This window comes from Halichoerus grypus, chromosome 12 (assembly GCF_964656455.1).
Source record: "Halichoerus grypus chromosome 12, mHalGry1.hap1.1, whole genome shotgun sequence".
NCBI lineage: Eukaryota > Metazoa > Chordata > Mammalia > Carnivora > Phocidae > Halichoerus > Halichoerus grypus.
The window spans coordinates 69599293-69618579 of record NC_135723.1 but is presented as its reverse complement, the minus strand read 5'-3'; the positions used below and the strand labels follow the sequence as shown (position 1 = coordinate 69618579).

Below are 19287 nucleotides of genomic sequence, written 5' to 3'. Positions count from 1 at the left end.
GAGTGTTATGACAAAACAGTAGGAAACATTTCAGTGTGAGTAGTATGTCTCACGTAAATTTCATTATAGAATTAAAGAAGAATCATTAAAATATTCCAGGTTTATTAAAAATTCATTATTCTACTAGAGGATCTTTAAAGTGCAATAAGAACTTGAAGAAATAATAGGAAAGTTTTGGTAACCATGACTGTGTTAATTGAGTTGAAGGAAGGTAAAAAATGTATTAACAGAATGGATCCAAATTTGGCAAAAAAGATGTATAATAAATCAAGAGGGGAAATCAGTTAATAAAGAAAAAGGCCAATTATCAGTGAAGGAGGGGGGTATATTTAATGATTCTAAATGAAAGGTTAAACTGCTCCAGTGAATTTCAGTTGAACAAAAAGGAAGAAAAGCAATATGGATAATTAGACAGTAATAAGATCATACTGAAAAAAAAAATCAGAAAACTGCCTTAGGTGTTAGAGGAATATTGGCTAATGAACTTAACCTCCTGCAATTATCTTTGAATACTCACTTTTACTCTAGAAATGGAGGGGAGTGATGTTTTTAGTTAATTTCAGAGTGGTATGATTTTTTAAACACATTTATTGTATGTAGATTTTTAAATGGTAACAAATAATTAAATGGAGAAAAATAATTTCTCATGAGAAGGATATCATCTGTAATCCATTAAAATACTATAATTTTAGCTATAATGTATTTCTTTTGTTATTGATCAGTTCTTTAAATTTGGATTCTACTTATGTGTTTGACAACAGAAATATGTTTAGAGGCTGCTAGCCTAATTGAACCATTCAGAGAAATGCAGTATAGGAAATTAGGATTTCTGTAAGGGTTTCTCAGTTCAGGTCTTATTAAAAACATAAATGGGTAAAAATCCCAAATATTGTCTAAAGAAATCCCAAATATTGTCTAAAGGTTTTTTTCTCTCAAATTAACCCAATAATTTATACATATATAAATTATTAAAATTTTATAAAGATGTTGATAAATTATTGGCCATTTTTACAGTTATTTTAGGCCTCTGAACTGTGAGAAGATCTGGGTAATCATATCTGGAATCAATATAAGGTCTAATTTTACATGACCTTTGTACTATGATCAGATAGAATAGTAATCAAGATAATTAAGTTCATAGGTGATTCCAAATTTAAAGATGGTATGAATATAGAATTTGGGCTAATCTCTGCTTCCATGATGCTGTGTTGAGAAAAAGGTCATCAGATATATACAGAAATATCTTTTATAATTACAGTCTTCTTTTTTTCTGGTCACTGATAGTCTTATAATTACCTTGATTTTTCTTTTATTAGATATTATATTAAATGTAGTTCTGCAATATATATTAGTGTGGAAAACCAATGAAAAAGTCTGCTTTTCAAAATAATGGCAGCTCCTCAACAGGTTATTAGCTCAAGTAGACAATAACCCAAGGGACAGTCATGATTATCTACTCAGAAAAGATTTGGACCAGATATAAGAGACCTGAGTTCTAGGCTCACTCTGGCACTAAGGGACTGTGTGTCAATTAACTTCTGTGGATTTTTTTTTTTTAAATAAAATGAAGGGATTGTACTCAATAATTTCTAACATACCCTTTAATTTGACAGCTGTTTTTTCTGTGATTATTTTATTTTCCACATGGGTAGGTTAATTATTTTATGATAGGCATATCACAGCTCTTACTGGATACTTATATGGTATTTTATTATATTTAAAAATATTGACAGCTTATTAATTTGGCAAATATTTTCTAAGGGATTACTCTGGGCATAGAACTAGCCACTCTGATACAACAGAGAGGCAAAGCACCTCCTTTTGTGGGACTTACTCATTCTACTGAATGAATGTGTCTTGAATAAGACAGAATTGAAAATAGGTATTTTTGAAGCTTGTCAAAATTGTGGCAGATGGGCATATTAGGAAGGAAACTGCATATTCACTAAATCAGCAGTTGTGCCCAGCATCATACATTGCCTTGAACTGGCTCCCAAGTCAATGTGTGCATTTCTTCACAACACTGCATACAGTGATTTCATGTTGACAGCCTGAAATCAGCTATGGTGTGAGTATTTATATCATGAAAATTGGTGAACGCTACACATCAGGGCTTTAAAAAAGGGTTTTTTTGTCTTTGTTTTTGTTTTGTTTTAAATTCAGTAATGTGGTTTAACAGGATACCATTGGTGGTAAGTGTTGTGAGATGGCACAGCAGACATGGAGGCACAGTTTCTACCCTTGTGTGTCATTGGTCAACACAGAGATGAGGCAAAGACACATGGTGTGTGATGAGTTTATGGAACCATACAAACAACCATTGACAGGATACTGAGACTAATGAATTCCTGAAGGAAGAGGAGGTGAAAGAAAAATAGATGTGAATTTGAAACTAGATTTTGAAGATGGGGTGGACGTACTTGACTAGAGAAGCAACAAGAGAGTTTTAGAGGTGGCATGTGTGAAAATTTTGAGGCAAGTGTGAAAAGTTGTATAGAGAAAGTGGTGAATAGGTTTGTTGATCTAGAACAAGGTGTTAAAGCTTAGCCTCCTATGAGCATGACAATGTCTAGATCTCATATTAACCTGTACTAGTGAAGTCCTAAACACGGCCGGGTTTTCAGTAGCAGTGAAAAATGGAGGACTGTCCTTGAATTTAGTGACCTGATCTCTCAGTGATGCCTTGAGAGTTAAGGAAATAAAAAATCCTTTCTACCAAATTATAGGCTTAATATCAAATTGAAGGCCTCTCAGATGTTATGTGTAAAATACTGATATCAAGTCTACTCCTGATCCTTATGCAACCTCCCCACCCTCCCTGTTAAGTCAGTTACTCTGTTTTTTTTAAGTTCCAACTTTTTTTTTAATTAATTTATTTTTTTTGATGTAGTGTTCCATGATTCACTGTTTGCGTATAACACCCAGCGCTCCATTCAATATGTGCCCTCTTTAATACCCATCTCCAGGCTAACCCATTCCCCTACCCCCTCCCCTCTAGAACCCTCAGTTTGTTTCTCAGAGTCCACAGTCTCTCATGGTTCGTCTCCCCTGCCGATTTCCCCTCCTTCATTTCTCCCTTCCTACTATCTTCTTTTTTTTTTTTTTAAACATATAATGTATTATTTGTTTTAGAGGTACAGGTCTGTGATTCATCAGTTTTACACAATTCACAGCGCTCACCATAGCACATACCCTCCCCAGTGTCTATCACCCAGCCACCCCATCCCTCCCATCCCCCACCACTCCAGCAACCCTCAGTTTGTTTCCTGAGATTAAGAATTCCTCATATCAGTGAGATCATATGATACATGTCTTTCTCTGATTGACTTATTTTGCTTAACATAATACCCTCTAGTTCCAGCCACATCATTGCAAATGGCAAGATTTTGTTTTTGTTTTTGTTTTTGTTTTGATGGGTGCATAATATTCCATTATATACATATACCACATCTTCTTTATCCATTCATCTGTTGAAGGACATCTTGGCTCTTTCCATAGTTTGGCTATTGTGGACATTGCTGCTATGAACATTGGGGTGCACGTACCCCTTTGGATCACTACATTTGTATCTTTGGGGTAAATACCCGGTAGTGCAATTGCTGGGTCATACGGTAGCTCTATTTTCAGCTTTTTGAGGAACCTCCATACCGTTTTTCAGAGTGGCTGCACCAGCTTGCATTGTAGGAAGGTTCTCCTTTCTCCGCATCCTCGCCAACATCTGTCGTTTCCTGACTTGTTAATTTTAGCCATTCTGACCTGTGTGAGGTGGTATCTCATTGAGGTTTTGGTTTGGATTTCCCTGATGCCGAGCGATGTTGAGCACTTTTTCATGTGTCTGTTGGCCATTTGGATGTCTTCTTTGGAAAAATGTCTGTTCATGTCTTCTGCCCATTTCTTGATTGGATTATTTGTTTTTTGGGAAAATTGGACAGCCACATGCAGAAGAATGAAACTGGACCATTTCCTTACACCACACACAAAAATAGACTCAAAATGGATGAAAGACCTAAATGTGAGACAGAAGTCCATCAAAATCCTAGAGGAGAACACAGGCAGCAACCTCTTCGACCTCAGCCGCAGCAACTTCTTCCTAGAAACATCACCAAAGGCAAGGGAAGCAAGGGCAAAAATGAACTATTGGGACTTCATCAAGATAAAAAGCTTTTTTTTTTTTTTTTTAAAGATTTTATTTATTTATTTGACAGAGAGAGAGACAGCGAGAGAGGGAACACAAGCAGGGGGAGTGGGAGAGGGAGAAGCAGGCCTCCCGCGGAGCAGGGAGCCCAATGTGGGACTCGATCCCAGGACCCTGGGATCATGACCTGAGCCGAAGGCAGACGCTTAACGACTGAGCCACCCAGGTGCCCAAGATAAAAAGCTTTTGCACAGCAAAGGAAACAGTCAACAAAACCAAAAGACAACTGACAGAATGGGAGAAGATATTTGCAAATAACATATCAGATAAAGGGCTAGTATCCAAAATCTATAAAGAACTTATCAAGGTCAGTTACTCTTAATATAAAGTAGGTTGACATAAACACCCAACCCTGTGATGCAGCCTTCCAGCATTGAAGGAGAGTGATCCTCTGTAGCACCATGCTAGATTATGCTTTGTGAAGAACGGATGACGGTGGGACATTTATTTATTTATTTATTTATTTATTTATTTATTTATTTATTTAAAAGATTTTATTTATTTGACAGAGAGAGACACAGCGAGAGAGGGAACACAAGCAAGGGGAGTGGGAGAGGGAGAAGCAGGCTTCCCGCTGAGCAGGGAGCCCGATGCGGGGCTCGATCCCAGGACCCTGGGATCATGACCTGAACCGAAGGCAGACGCTTAACGACTGAGCCACCCAGCCGCCCCCGGTGGGACATTTAGTACCTACTGTGCAGTAAGCTAAATGGCACATACAATGAGGGAAAACTGGAAAACTCTTTTAAGGCTGCGTTGCAGCTCAGCTTTAAATGACACCTGGATCTGTACTTTTAGGAGATTACTGCAGCCAGTGGGCAGGCTGCCCTATAGGAGTCCAGACTGGAATACCTTTGAAATGGATGAATACACAAACTCCAGTTATTTGAAGAGGGTCCACAACCAACAAGACAAAGAATTGAAAACATGTAGATCAAAGTTGAAAACTTGCTTTGAAATGCTCCATCAGCCCGTGCATGCCTAACTCCATGCTAGGTTCACATCAGTCTTTTATCTGTGTGAGATACATTGAGATAGCAGCAGATATTCAAGACATGGGAGCTGGAATTCTTTATTTCTGTCACTCTCCATAATGTTGTTTTGGAATACCAATAGTAGCTTTATTTGTTAAAATAAATACAGGGTGGATATACAGAATGAAATAAACATGCTGTCTAATCAAATAATCTATTTTTCATTTTTCAGCTATCTGTATTTTGGAACAATAACTGTATGAAGAAAATAACTATCATGATTTTGTCAGTTATTAGCTTATTAAGCTATCTCACAAAATTAAGTACTGTGTCTAGTTTAAAGTGATGTTTGTTTTTCAATTTTCACATGGAAAATTAGCATTAAAAGAAAATGTCATAAATGTCATTCCTTCCCTCCCCCCTTCTTATTGTGCACTTTCTTACATAGGAAGTATAAGTAGATTCATAGTGGCTTGGAGTATTTAAGAAATTACAGCCAGAGATTTCGGTTGGTTATAATTTGGTTGGTGATCCTGAAACTGAGGCTGACCTTTAACAGAGTTGTTGAAGGAGCTTTGAAGGTTTCATTGGGCAAACTAGGACTTGAAATGATGCCAGAAATTGAAATATGGTATAATGATCATACACTGCAGCAATACTTTGAACTTTCTAATTTTTAACTTGCTGTGAGTATTGTACTTAGGAGCACGGTGGTGTCTTCGTGAGTTACTACTAGCGAGTGGCAGGTAATGACACAATAGTTAGGAAGCAAATTCTTTGGAATTGTTCAAATGTGTTTTCTTACAACTGTTTTTTAAGAGGTGTATGCTTGAAGGGGTGATACTATCTTTAAAATTAGTGTGGGTTTAGGTTGAAATAAATTCAGAGTGTATATATGTCCAAAGTAAAACAAAAGCAAAACAAATCCTGGGTTGACATACCTTAATATCATAGGTTGGCTCGTGCACAAAGGACACTGAATGTTTATTGAGGTCATGATTTTAATATGTTTGGAGGTTATGTTTTTTACTATAAGTAGGCATTGTATTGGACATGGTGGCATAGAATGAGATATATATAACAGTTAAGCTACTATAATTTTTTTAAATTCAAATTGTTAAATTTTTACTGACATCTCAAGAAGTGAAATAATGGAGGTAAACCTTTGGATGAGTTCTCCTCTGGGTTTTCCTTCTAATGAGACAGGTGACCTGAGTAAGCCATCTAATCAGTTAGGACCTTAGCTTCTTAAACTACACAGTCATGAAGTTTTCCTGGGTGACCTCTTTAGAAACTTCAGCCTTAATGTGATACACACAAGGGTCAGTTCTTACAGAGCCTTTCTGATCCTGCTCTTCTTCCAATCTAGTATTCATTCTCTAAATCAGGGCTGTCCAATGGAAATATAATGTGAGCTATATATGTACTTTTAAAGCATCTAGTTGGCACATCAACAAAGTAAAAAGAAACTGGAGAAGTTAATTTTAGGTGTAAATTTTATTTAACTCAATTTATCCAAATATTATTTTCACATGTAATTAATATTAAAATATTATAAAATACTAAATCTTGAAATACTAAGTCTTAAAAATCTGGTGTGAGTTCAACAGAGTGTATTTCAAATTGGAGGAGCCATATTTCAAGTGCTCAGTAGCCAAACTGAGGCTCATGGCTAATGTATTGGACAGTGTAGCTGAGGTCATTAGATCCCTAAATCGAAGTTTGGGACTTCAGAATTATCTGTAATTCCTTCTGTCCTTCTGTTTAATTCTCTCTTCTACCCAACAGTAACAGAGACTTGCACTCCCTGGAATCAGTCACGATTTTAAATCAAATTGGCACATTTTCTTTATTTTCAAACTTCTAGAAAGAGTAGTCTGTGAATTCTCTTCAATTCTTTAATTCAGTTATTCCTTCAGTCCATTGAAATCAGATCTAGATCTTAAATACTCTATAGAAATTCCTTGGGAACAATTCCCATACCTTATCAATGTTTAAATACAATGGTCACAATATGAATGCTTCCTGGTATCTTAGCAGAATCAGACAAACACTGTCAATACTTCCTCCTTGAAACTTTCTTCTCCCTTGTCATATACTACAGTCATTTTTTCTTGGTTCTCCTTTGAGCTCTCTGTTTTGCTGGTTACTTTCTCAGTTTTCTTTTCTTTGCTCTTTGCCCCCTGTCCTTAACTTCTTGCCTACCTGACTTCTAAGCATCATGCCTTAATCTTTAGCTGTCTACTGGATATATCTATATGATGATATTCTGTGCATTTTTCCAACACAACGCAGCCTTCTCTCCTATACCAAACGTGTTCTCTCCCTCTGTGTATAATTTTGGTTTTTGACATTACTGTATTTAGGCACAAGTTACGGTTAGAGACTTTATCAATCATCTTTATTTCCATTTTCTTACCATCTACATAGAGTGAGATACAGAGTCTTTTTGGGTCTACCTGTGAAATATGTATTCAGTATTTCTCTCTTCTCTTTTTTGCAATGTTTCAGTTCAGGTCCCCTCACTAAGATCCTATGTGGTCTCTCTTTCTTTGACTCTGTTTTCTCTCATATATTTTTTCCATATTGCTTCCAGAGTTCTTTTCAACACAATTGAGATAATTAGTCTGTTTAAAACTTGTGCTGATTCCATTTGTTCTCTTCTTATGTGGCATGTAAGCCCTAAATGACTCTTCCATCTCTAACTCTGGACATTCTCTTCTGTATTTCCCTCTCCTCTGAAATTCTTTAAGACCTAAATTTATTTTAGTGATGAAACTAGGCTTCTTGAGGGTTTGTGGAAGATACTAGTCATGAAGCGTGGATAGCATGGCCTGACAGTACTCCTATACCAATAACTAATGGTCGAATACATGGTTTACTTATGTGATATTTATGTGAGCTAGGTTAACAAGTTGATTTCTTTTGTTTCTCTGTAAAAGAATCCCTGTGTAGATAATTTTAGTTCCTAAGCAGCAAGAGTTAATGACATCCTGGTAACAATGAATGATGTATGCTTTATTTACAGATAAGCTTTCTATACTTGAAAACTAATATAGAGAAATACCTTGGTTAAGCTGTGCAGCTTGGCTGGCTTTTATAGGAAAACAATAGATTCCCTGAGGTAATACTAATGTAAGTAGAAAGTAACCCTGGCAGTTAGTAGATCTAGTTGGGCTGAGAAAGAATGACTTTAATTGTTACCTATTTCTTAATATTTTTACAATTGGTTGTCTCCTGGCTTCTTTATTCTCCTAGCATATTTCAGTTGGATGAGATACTCCTTCTTTATAATGCAACATATTTTTTCACCCAGCTAAATCCCATCATTATCATCCTCCTATGCCTTAGCTGGCAACCGGCTTCCCTTAGGCAGCCAAGTCATCGATGATTCAAGGAAGAGAATAAATATTAATTGGAGGGTGTTACTTGTGGGAGACCTTTAAGAAGTACTAAATATACTGAGGAAGTGGTTTTTGGTTCTATTTCATGAGTGTTTGTTTAAAATCTAATTGCTTGATTTGAAAGAAAACTAGAGGTCATAAACAGCAATGAATAAATTGTCAACAGGAATATTTTTGCATTTAGTAAGAATGTTTTGCCCTTTTCTCAAAAGGAAAACAAGGGGGCACCTGGGTGGCTCAGTCGGTTAAGCGTCTGCCTTCGGCTCGGGTCATGGTCACGGGGTCCTGGGATCGAGCCCCGCATCGGGCTTCCTGCTCGGCTGGGGGCCTGCTTTTCCCTCTCCCTCTGCTCCCCTGCTCCTGCTCTCTTTCTCTCTCAAATAAATAAATAAAACCTTAAAAAAAAAAAAAAAAAAAAGGAAAACAAGGCAATGGCGAATCATCATGTTTAAAATGGTAATTAACCTTCTCATCTTTGTAATTCCAAACAAGTCCTGTCATGAACTTGGGATCTGGCATATTGTCTCCAAGGTAAACATCAGTCATCATTGAAAATTTATTCTCTAAAATCACCTGTACTGTGTGTGTTTAAGCGAGTATAAGCAGTGTGACTCATATAAGTAGTAGGAAATGAGCCAAAAACTGTAGCTGCAACAAAATACTCTTGTTACAACCAATTCCATCTTTGGTAGAACTGTATGTAGTTCTGGACAATATATACAGTTGGTAATTTTAGGACTACAGGTTTCTGAGAACCTACTATGTGATGGGAATTGTTCTAAATTTTTTATACATATTACCTTATTTAATTGTCCCAATAACCGTGTGAGGTAAGAAGTATTACTGTACAGTGAGGAAACTATGCACAGAGAGATGAGTTAACTTGTCCAAGGTCACCCAGTATGTGCTGGAGTGAGGATTCAGACGAGGGCCTTTTTCCCTCAGAGCTGTGCTCTTGGTCATTCGGCTCTTCTGCCCATTAGTCATTTAGCCTGGCAGTCAGTCTGGTTTTATAACAATGAACTCTACAGCTACCACTCTCTATGAGACACATACAGTACATTTAAATGTATCTCAAGTGTTTTATACAGTCACAATATTCACTTTTTGTTCATTATAGTTGTTGCAGCTGAGGTATCTTCTGCTAAGCCAAGTAAGGGAATTTTTTTTTTTTTTAAATTAAGGCTTGTGTTTATTTTTAAGTTAAAAAGAAGGCTTACAGTTTCCAAATATCTCTAAGAGTTTCTTTTCACAGGTTCTCTCCACAGTTCCTTACCCATTCCTAAAAAGCTATTAAATTTGGTATTTTCTCATGTCTTTTTTGAGTGATTTTTGGGCTCAAACATCATCTCTTTCCCCCACAATTAAACAAAATCAAGCATGGGGCGCCTGGGTGGCTTAGTCAGTTAAGCATCCGACTCTTGATCTTAGCTCAGGTCTTATCTCAGGGTTGTGAATTCAAGCCCCACGTTGGGTTCCATGCTGGGTGTGGAGCCTACCTAAAACAAAAAACACCTCCCCCTCCCCCCATGGGGTCATTGGTAACTGGGTGGTGGGCATTAAGGAGGGCAGGTGATGTGATGAGCACTGGGTGTGGTACACAATTGATGAATTATTGAACACTACATCTGAAACTAATGATATATGTTGGTTAATTGAATTTAAATTAAAAAAAAAAAACCCAAACAAAACAAAACAAAACAAAATTAAGCATACACATTTTGGGATGAAAATTACTATAAAGTGCCATTTCTCTGGCTGAAGGAGGGATTTGGTAACTGTCTTTTAAAAGCCTAAATAAAGCTTGGGGTAGTGGGTTGAGAGTAGTGTCTTATATCTACCCAGAAGTAGCCTGGCTGGGGGGGATTGGTGAATATCAAAATCTTGTCTGACAGTGAAGTCATCAAAAATGAATTATAAGGACATACAACTCCTGAGGATTTAAGATGTACTGCCAATATTCCATTGTATATATATACCACATCTTCTTTATCCATTCATCTGTCGATGGACATCTTGGCTCTTTCCACAGTTTGGCTATTGTGGACATTGCTGCTATAAACATCGGGGTGTATGGTATACACACACACACACACACACACACACACACACACACACACACACAATAGAATATTATGCAGCCATCAAAAGGAATGAAATCTTGCCATTTGCAACGACGTGAATGGAACTGGAAAGTATTATGCTGAGCGAAATAAGTCAATCAGAGAAAGACATGTATCATATGACCTCACTGATAGGAGGAATTCTTAACCTCAGGAAACAAACTGAGGGTTGCTGGAGTGGTGGGGGGTGGGAGGGATGGGGCGGCTGGGTGATAGACATTGGGGAGGGTATGTGCTATGGTGAGCGCTGTGAATTGTGTAAGACTGTTGAATCACAGACCTGTACCTCTGAAACAAATAATACATTATATGTTTAAAAAAAAAAGATAGCAGGAGGGGAAGAATGAAGCGGGGGAAATTGGAGGGGGAGATGAACCATGAGAGACTGTGGACTCTGAGAAACAAACTGACGGTTCTAGAGGGGAGGGGGTGGGGGGATGGGTTAGCCTGGTGATGGGTATTAAGGAGGGCATGTACTGCATGGAGCACTGGGTGTTATACGCAAACAATGAATCATGGAACACTACATCAAAAACTAATGATGTAATGTATGGTGATTAACATAACATAATAAAAAAATTAAAAAAAAAAAAGATGTACTGCCAAACAGGGGTCAGAGAGCCAGGTATAGCAGGAGTGATAGGTCCTACTGACCTTTTGAATTATAGGTAGTTTAGATAGTAAAAGTTAAACCCTTTGGCTCTGTGTTTGTATATTCCTAGCATACATTTGATAGGGGAGGTAGGTCCACATAAAATAACTGAGGCTAGATTGACTTGGTTAATGATTGGTTATATGTTGAGATAACTTTAGTTGTTAATTTTGAAAAAATTATACATTTAGAATGTTTATTGTTAAAATTAAAGCATATAAATAAAGATGTTTATAAAAAATCACTAGTAATATCAACCCCCTAAGAAAATACTATTTTTATTAGTATATGCACTTCTAGGGTTTTTTTTTTTTCTGTGTGTGTGTTTACATAGGAGTATGTATAAATATATGCAAGGCAGAATTATGTCACACAAACATTTTTGTAGCCTACATTTTGAAATACTGTGCAGCCCCTGAAAGTGATACAGTAACGATTGCTTCTAACTTTTGCTGAACAATACTATGATACAGTTTTGCCTTGTAGACAACAATATGATAAACACCCCTGTAGGTAAATCATTGTGTTATCCAGTTGTTGTTCTGAGTGGAATCATGTTTCCATGATGAACAACAGAGCATATAAAAGCAATTGCCAGTGTCTAGAATCAAGTGAAAACTCAGAAACCTATCTCAATAGAAAAAATTTGTAGGAGGTTAGAGAGACATGCCAACATCAATGTATAAACAAAGACTTGAAAGAAAAGGGGATTTAAAGAAGGCTTCACAATAAACCTTAAGGTTATGTTGGATTAAAAATGATTACAGTCCTTAGGGAAGCAGTCTGGCAATGTGCATCAAGAGCCTTAAACTTTCATCTTTGCTAGAATGAAAAAAAAATTACATATTCTAAATGTGGTCTGCTTTTTATTTTTGTTTGGACATCTTATTCTGGAAAATTTTTAACATGCACAATCTTGTTTCATCTGTAACTCTCATCTACTTCCCTACCCTGTATTAGTTTGTTACAAACCCAGAAATCATATTATCTTTTAATTTTGATTATCATTTTTGATATGTAGTAGTTCAATTTTGAGGAGCATATTCTAAGAAAAGAATTTGAAATACTGGAAAAACCCAATATGTTTTTTACAGAATTATTTACGATGGTAAAAGAAATTGAAAGCAACTACCCAGCACTAAGGCAAAATATAAATTGTGAAATGCTCACTTGATGGAATGTTATATTAAAGTGAAGCCTGTGAAGAGATTGAGGTAACATGAGTAAAAGCTTATGTTGTTATGTTTCATAATAAAAAAGGAGAATTAAAGTATATAGAAAAAAATGAGCAAGCAAAAACTTGGATGGGAAAACTTTGACAGGGGAATATACCAAAATATGAAGTAATGATTTACTTAGATCACAGTTTTGGAAGTGATTCCCCCCCCTTTTGTCTGCTCTTTATTGTACTCCATATCTTCTATATTGACCATGAATTAGTATTATGACGACACTATATTTGGTTTTAGTTAATCATACTACTTGACTGTAATCATTTATGGTAACTGTGGTAATTAAGTATAAGAACAAATAACATTAAGGCAGGATATTCTGAGGATTTCTCTGGATTGCAAAATTTGCAGATGATTGCTCTCATTCTCTCCTTTTCCTAGTTAACTTCTTCTCTTTTACTACCTAAAAAAATAGAAAAAGCAAACATTTATTTAAAAGTCTCCCACAAACACCTTTACTTATGAAATACAAACAAAATAATAAGAAAATATCCCACTCTTCTACCTTTGTGAAACGCCAGTTGATTGGCATTAATCTTGCTTCTCATTTCCATTTGGACTTCCTCTAAATAAAGGTCTTGGAATTTGCACTAAAACTCTTAAACATCAGTGTGTTTAGCTGTAGAAGAAATATTCTTTATCTAATGGGATTTAGATCATAACAGTTAAAATTTCTTTAGAAACTCAGATTATGTGCCCAGATCTTTATACATTTATTTTCTTTGGTTTATTTATTGCAGTTAAAACATATCGAATCGAATTATATTTTATATCTGAGGCTCTGGTCACCTTCTCTTTATCTTCTCTACCCTTATGCTTGGGTGCATTTTAGCTCACATATAGGCACTTTAAAATGAAGCATGTTGCCTGGTTTCTCAATGCTTTTCTGGGACTTCTAGAGCTGCAGTAAAACTATCTTTGAGCTGCACTATGGAGCATTTTTATTTCACTTAAATCTAGCAAAACTTTATTGGAATTGTCTGAATTAAAATATTCTCTGATTTTCAAAGTCGGCTTGATCTCAAAGCAGAGTCAAGGATGCCTCTGACTTTAGCAGCTTCCTTTATTGCTCCATATTCTTTCTTAGGACTGGGACTCCACACTTGTAATGCTCCTATCAAAGGGCCTCCCTGCATGGAGTTCTTTTTAAGGGCATTACCTGCAACTTTGTGCTTAATAAAAGGGTGCATTTCAAGGAAAAAAAAACCTTTACATTTTACTATTTGAAAATAATAATGATAAATAATAATTACATGAAGAGAAACATTTACCTATCATCTTGGTTGCTGTCACAGGGAAAAAGGACATGGCAAATGACTCTTAGCTTTTGCCTGGAAGGATTGTTTACTTGGTATGTTGAACACTTTCATAGGGCTTATTGGCTGATTGATTCATATATTTAATTAAAATTTATTGAGCATGTACCGTTTGCTGCTTATTATTGTATTGCCAGTGCTTGTAATACACACAAAGCAGACAAGATCCCTGTTTTCCTGGAGCTAACATTTTTGTGATAGCACTGTTTTGGAAATCAGTTTGTCAGTGTTAATCAAGAATCTTAATCCTTATACCTTATCATCCAGTAACTCTGCTTCTGTATTGCTAGACTAAGGAGATATTTTTGAACATGAAAAGAATTGTAATAGTGAGCATTATAACTTTATTTGCAATATTGAAAAATTAGAAACAAGTGTCCAGTAGGGAAAGAGTGAACCATAGTACATTTGCCATAGAATACTATGAACCCAAGGGGTGCCTGGGTGGCTCAGTCGGTTAAGCCACCCACTCGATTTTGACTCAGGTCATGACTCAGGTCCCAATGCCGGGCTCCACACTCAGCGGGGAGTCTGCTTGAGGATTCCCTCTCCCTCTCCCTCTTCCCCTTCCCGCCTCTCTCAAATAAATAAATCTAAAAAAAAAAAAAAAAAGAATACTATGAACGTCAGTTTGTATTGAAACCAATCATCACATTTTTTGTGTGTGGCTATTTTCAGTGACATTTAGCATCCTGCAATGAAATAAAGTAAGTAACCTAATACATTCTGGGTTTGTGGTTGGCAATATAGTAAGGATTTGAAATTGTTAGGATTACTTAGGAGAATTAGATGTCCCTAAGTATGAGATTATGAATCGCGAGATTGGGAGGATGTAGAGAAACTAGAAGTTTTGAATTCTAATAGGATATTAAGTCCAAGTAGATCTATCCTGAAGGCAGCTGGAAACCCAGGATCAGAGATTGGTCAGAGTGAGGGCTGAAATGTTCTTGGGAATTCATCAGTGTAGAAATGTTTGTTGAACTTGTGGAAACAAATGAGCTATGAAGGAGTGAAGTAAGAGGAAGGTGAATATAGGCAGAGAATCAAAGGGGAGAAAGGAAGAAAAGGATCCCAAAGAAAGGGATGAAAAGATTGGAGAGATAGGAGAAAAGAAATTGGTTGGGGAAATTTTTTCAGGAGAGAATGAAAAGAAAATTTTTTTAAGATTTTATTTTTTTAAGTAATTTCTACACCCAACATAGGGCTCAGACTCACAACCCCAAGATCAAGAGTCTTGCACTCTTCTGACTGAGCCAGCTCAGGCGCCCCAGAGAGAATTTTTTTGAAGGAACAAAGGTCAGAGAAACAAAGGAGAAAGGAATTGGAGGAATCATTTTACTGGTAAGTTAGGGCAATTTTTTTGGTAAGTTAGAGTAGCGCAGTGGTAGTGCATTTGTTAAAACAAAGCATTATCATAGAAACTAGATGGTGGTAACAATAACATTCTATAAAAGTTGATCAGTTTTTTGACCATTTAAAAACTACTTGTAGTGACAGGCTCGATTGATAGACGTAATTTCCATTTTAATAGAAATTTACTCTTACAAAGATGTACTCATACAAGGAAAAATTAGGTCATACAACCCTTTTCATGCTAACCAGAAAGTCCAAAATACCAATTTTATTTATTCACCAATTGAAAAAATAATTTATATCTTGGAGATTGAAGCACGTTAAGTGGCCTGAAAGCTGCAAATGAGGGGGGAAAAGGTGGGAAATTTGTTTTAAATCTTTTAAAAGGCAAAAATATCTAGGTACTTTGCTTTTATTTAGAAACTCAGTGATTTATATGCTGTATCTTGAAGCAACTAAAGGACATGGTGAGCATTTTTCATATGTTGGAGTATTTTATATATTTGCTTTAAGGGACAAATTAGTGACATTTGGAAACTTGAAAATAACTTTGTGGGAAGAACTAGGGCATTTGTAATGAGAAAAGTGTAGTTTTGCCATGTACAAAAAAAGGATGTTATAAGCTAGTAAAATGTAACAGCATCCTGTATACCTAGAAGGGCTTCTGTGGCAATTGTGTCTGTATAGATCTCTTTTATCCTAAAACCTTCTAGTTTGAAATGAGTACAGTCAGTGTCCTTAGTCAGGCAATGATTGGAATTTATTAAAATTTCTGTTTATGTATTCTCTGTTCTTCTCTCACTGTAGGATTTAACTGCTAAGTTTCTATAGTTTCCTCTTTTTCTTTCACCACATTATGCAAGACTAAATATCAAGAAGTAGAAAATTTAGCAGGAGATCTGATTGTTATTGATAAGGGTTTAGAATATCAGGTTTTTAATTAGGAAAAGGCCCTAGAGATTATCTTCATTTCACTGTGCTTTTGCAAAGGAAGAATTTGAGGCATAGGAGAGTTAAGTGTTCAAGTCCCACCGGAACCTGATCACCTGACCATCAATATTGTATATTTCCCCTAGTCTCTACTGTACCTAATATTACCATATCTGTGCTAAATGCAAGTGTAGAGAATTGCCACATTAATAATGACTAACTCCCTGTTGAAGGGGTTTCTGTAGCTGAGCAAGCCAGATCTCAGGAGAAATATCATTTGTTATGTGAGGGAAGAGAGAGGGAAGGAAAGCTCCTAGCCATCGGCATTAAGTCTGTGATTATAAGAAAAATATGGACCCAGAGTAAGAGGGCCTGGGATTCAGTTCTGACAACTCTACTTATTAACTGTGTGACTTTGGGCAAAGTCCTAAACTTAAGTTTCTTCATGTATTGAAGGGGAATAATGATTGTTGCCATACTTACTTCACAGGTTGATGGTGAGAATCCAGGTTATTGTGAGGAGTCAAGGTCAAATTTACTAATGGTTCTGACTACTATGGTATTGTAGGCAATGTTGCAAACCCCAGCAATAGACAATTAAAACTTTTACAAGTTTTATGAAATTATGGAAGGCCAAAAATTAAGAAATAAAATTTAGCAGGAAATCTGACTGATGTCATTGACAAGTACGTAGGATTTTGGGTTTTTAACTTGGAAAAAGTACCTGAGTCTTCAAGAATTTTGTCTCCTTTATCTTCAAGGAGATTACAACTAGTTGGAGTATAAGAAAAAAGCTTTATGATATATTAATTGAGGTGGTTGTTAAAATAACAATTTTGCAAGTTGTTAATCTATACTAGATTGAAAATGGGAAAGATATGTCACTAGTACATCAAAAAGGAGAAGGAAGATTATTTGCTTAAGAAGGATGGTGGTGATTTTTTTGTCATTGTTTTATTTTAAGCCAGTCCTTTCATGCTGTATCTTTCTTGTCCTTCTACTAGAGACAAACACCCATTACTACTCTTTCAGTCAGTAAGAGATTGAATAACCTTGGTTCATTCAAGGACCCCACATTTCATTTTTACCTGTAAAGGGCTGTTTGCCTTCACTGAGATTTTGGGTCTTACTTTTAAGATGTGTACATTTCCAGCAATCTACATGGACTTTATTAGTTCCAATATTGAAGCAAATGATGACCATCTAGTGATCGGGTTTCTGATTGTAACCCATTTACCTTTTATAATCATGTTATAGGTTTACACATTTATCACAATGGTGTTTTGTGGTTTCTAAGATGGACATTTTTGTTCATATTTCAACGTACCTGAAATTAGGATGCTTATTTATTTATTTATTTATTTATTTATTTATTTATTTATTTATCAGAGAGAGAGAGAGCACAAGCAGGGGGAGTGACAGGCAGAGGGAGAAGCAGGCTCCCTGCTGAGCAAGGAACCTGATGCGGGACTTGATCCCAGGACCCTGGCATCATGACCTGAGCTGAGGGCAGATGCTTAACCAACTGAGCCACCCAGGCATCCCAGGGTGCATCTTTAAATTGGGATGCATCTTTAAATTGATAGCTTCTTAAATTCTCTGTTGGCCTGGTGGTGGTCTTGATGTCATTGTCATTGTTTGCATATGTATGAATATAGTCCTAGTGTCAATGCTTTAGTTGAGGTAAGTGTATTTTAGGTACTACCATAATTCCCAAATCCTATGATTTGGTCTTCAAAAGATAAATTATATAGATACAGAGGCATGGAACTAGAGCAATGGAAAAAAATGATAAACAGAAAAAAATACAAGAAATCTTAAATGATAGGAAAGCATTGTATTATGGTTTAGTTGCCAGCTTTTTTGTTTTCTTACTGGTATATAAACAATAAAGGAACATCATATAATGATGGTGTTTTGGATTCGCTGAAGCATACTATATTATTTTAGCTTGAGTAATTTACATGGGATGTCTTATGACCTAGTGGAAATTTTAAGAAGGTGTGTTCATAGAAAGTGTCATTTCAAAACTCATACTTTTAGTTATAGACATTTCTAAAGGTTATTTTAAAAAAATTATGACTCTTATTCAAATATAAAATGGACAAGTGTCAGATATTTTATTTAGCTCAATTGAGGGAACCAGTATGACATTACAACTTATTCACAGGGGAAGTAAAAGAGCACATACATACAGACAATTAGGGATGTTGAAATGAAAGTACAACAGATACAGAATTAGTCAGTATGCATAGGGCAATGATTCTGTGGATTATGATCACCAAGGATTTTTATTTCTCCACTGGAGAGAATTTGTTTGTATTTCTGTGGAAAAGAATCATTTATATTATTAGGTGTTTTACACCTTGCAGAGTTGTAAAGTAGCTGAAAGACAAGTAAAGACTTAAACCCTTATAGAACCAGATAACCTAGAAGGGCATACTAATCAGGATACCTACTAATAACTATTAATATAATATGTAGCATTTTCAATAAATATATATTTATATTATATATTAATATTATTATAACAAAAATGTCACATACATATTTTTTAGAAATTTTCAAAATCTGGGGTGCCTGGGTGGCTCAGTCATTAAGCATCTGCCTTCGGCTCAGGTCATGATCCCAGGGTCCTGGGATCGAGCCCCGCATTGGGGCTCCCTCTCCCACTCGCTCCCATTCTCCCTCTCCCACTCTCTTGCTGTCTCTCTTTCTGTCAAATAAATAAATAATATCTTAAAAAAAAAAAAGAAAATTTCAAAATCTTTCACATTTTTTCCTGACAAATCTTAGAGATTAACAGTTTTCCCCAACAGACCTTTTACTGAATTTGAACTTCATAGGGAGGATTGCTTTCAGACCATGCTAGAAAGATCATTGTCTTTCCTAATGGCCTTTTCCTTCACCATTCATTTTTCTATCTAGCTGTATTAAGGTGTTACTAATTTGGAATTTCTCATTTATATCTTTGTATCAGTAGATCAAATTTAGCCCAGATTTTATTTTTGGGTGGAGAAAAAAAGTTTTCAAAAACCTTTTAAAATCAGGAATCTGCTAATACTTATTGATCACATACCTTGTAAAGGGCCAGTTAATTAAAATAAT

At 36.0% G+C, this 19287-nt stretch overlaps 1 protein-coding gene across 6 annotated transcripts in view; it reads left to right on the top strand.

The window, feature by feature from the left end:
• IMMP2L (inner mitochondrial membrane peptidase subunit 2) overlaps positions 1-19287 on the top strand; it is an 861167-nt gene that overhangs the window by 87920 nt on the left and 753960 nt on the right. The window lies entirely within an intron of this gene.